Source organism: Triticum dicoccoides, chromosome 7B (assembly GCF_002162155.2).
Source record: "Triticum dicoccoides isolate Atlit2015 ecotype Zavitan chromosome 7B, WEW_v2.0, whole genome shotgun sequence".
NCBI classification, from domain to species: Eukaryota; Viridiplantae; Streptophyta; class Magnoliopsida; order Poales; family Poaceae; genus Triticum; species Triticum dicoccoides.
The window spans coordinates 698,960,398-698,962,863 of record NC_041393.1 but is presented as its reverse complement, the minus strand read 5'-3'; positions in this window follow the sequence as shown (position 1 = coordinate 698,962,863).

Below are 2,466 nucleotides of genomic sequence, written 5' to 3'. Positions count from 1 at the left end.
TTGGCGTCGGCGCCTTTCCTTGGCTCGCGGTTCTGGGCGCTCGGCGATTTGGAGGATTCAGCCTCTGATTCCGACTCGGAGGGGTGTGCCCTGCCGTTGGGGGTGCCGGTGGTGGCTCCGGGGCCTGTGGCTGGCCGGTCCCGGAAGTTTGCTCCGGGCGGCCGGGGCAGGCCGGTGGCGCTGCCGTCGGGGTCTCCTGGTTGGTCGCGGGTTGGGCGCCGCCGTCGCGTGGTTGGTGTTGATCCGGCTTCCTCTCAGGTGTGTGTTACCCTTCGTCCTCCCCGGTCTGCTGTGGCTCCTGATCTGGGTGGGTTGGCCTCTCCAGTTGATTCTCCTCCCTGCTCTCCTGCTCCCCGGCCGTGGCCGTCGGCGGCGGCGGCGGAGGCGTCGGTGCGCCTGGAGGCAGTTGTTGACCTAACCCTAGATCCGGGTTGCTCGAAGGGCTCGGGGGGCCTTGATAGGCCTATGGGCCTGGTGGCCTGTGCTGGGGCTCGGCCCGGTCCGCCCGCTCCACCGGCCCTGTCGTCTTTTATCCCCCCCCTTCTGTCTATGGGCCCGGGGCAAGTGGTAGTGGCCACTGCGCCCCGGCCTTCCCCCCCTTTGGCCCGGGCTTCGGTTGCGGCATGTTCGGCCCAATCTGGCTCGGCCTTCTACGGCTATATATGGGTGCGCCGCGGTGCCCTTCTCCCCTTCCTAGGGTTTCCGGCCTCCGCCGCTGATATTCGCAGGGCGCGCTGTCCCATTCGCCACTTCTCCAGATCCGCCTCTTCCCCACCCCCCCCTCCTCCTCTCCTTCGCTGACGCGCTCGCCATGGACAAGTCGAGGGTGTCCTCCTCCGAGGCCCTATCGGGAAGCAAGAGGGCTAGGGAGTCCTCGCCGGGCTCTGGTGCAGATCTGGCCTATGAGGCTGAGCTCCGTTCTAAGATGGAGGCTGACCGGGCGGCGCGCGGGCCTGTGCATGAGCGGGAGGAATGGGAGGCGGGGTCGAACCGCTCCGTGGCCAGATCTGGGACGGCGCTCCCTGGATCTGGTGCTGGGTCGGGGTCGGGGCCGGATCCGTGGGAGGCTGCCGCGGCTTCGGCGGCTGGTGGTTCCTCTTCTTCGGCGCCTCGCCCCATCAAGGCCGGGGGACGGTCCCTCCGCCTTGGCCTCCTCCCCGCTCCTTCGGGGTCGGCGCGGCCTCCCGCTCGGGGCAGCGCTTTGGCCCTGGGTCGTCCTCCTCGCTGGCTGGGGAGCGGCGTCCTCCTCCTGGTCCGGGCGCTTCCTCGGGGGTTCGTGGTAATGGCATTTTGCCGCCGCCGCAGCCTCCAGCTCCTGCTCCTCGCCATCACCCAGTTCCCTCGGGCCCTTCTCCGACCCTCACCTGCTTTGCTTGCCACCACCCGAACCACTTCCAATCGAGGTGCACTAATCCCCCTTTCTGTCTCATCTGCCGATCTGATGGCCACCTAACTGTGGACTGCCGCAATCGCACCAAGGGTCCCTCCTTTGTGCAGTTTAGGTTGGGTTTGCCTGGCTGCTCCTTTTTCGCTCTGGATGCTGAGGTTCCTCTCGTGATGGCTGCACCTTCCCTTTCCAATGCAGCTATTATCACAGTGTCTGGTCAGAAAATATCCCCGTAGACCCTTTTGGACGGCATGAAGATTTGGGATGAGGGTGGTTGGGACTGGCAGGTGCGTTAGCTCTCAGACTTTGAGTTCGCAGTGGTGTTTCCCTCCAAGGACTGCCTAAGGATGATTTCGTCGTGTACTAGCTTTACTCTGCCCCTCAATCAGCTTGTGGTTTCTGTCAAAGTGGCTACCTGTGGTGCGAAGGTGGTGGGTCCTCTCAGCAAGACTTGGGTATTGGTTGATGATGTGCCTGTTGGGCTTCGGTCTGTGGAATTCATGATGGCTTTTGGTAACCTCATTGGCAAACCTATGGAAGTGGACGTGGAATCTCTCGAGAAGGTTGGCCCGGTTTGTCTCAGCGTGTGGTGCATTGACCCGACATCTGTTCTTGGCTCTGTGGATGTCTTTCCTTCCCCTGAAGGTGTCCGTCTGCGTGTTCAGGTTGAGGGCGTTGGCCTCCATGCCCCCCCTCCACCTGCGCCTTTGCCTCCTCCTTCCAAACCTTCTGACCAAGATGACACGCAGGGGAATGGATCGGCTGGGGGGCATAAACACAATGGGGGTTCGGATCTGTGCTTCACTCAATCAGAATGGGACAAGATGGACTCCGATGATCGTGAGAATCTCAAGGAGAATGCCCCGGCCCCTAATCCTCAGAAGGAGAATCCACGAGATGGGGTGGTTGGCAAGGGGACCCCCATCTCTGGTGCTTGTTCCAATATGCCTACTCGCCCGCAGTCGCCTTCCTTCTCTGGCATTGAGGATCTCCCTACTTCTCCTAGGCGCTCCACTGACTTTCCCACCAAGAAGAAGAAGAAGGTCTCGGTTCGGAATTTTCTGCTAAGAGTCGGGCTT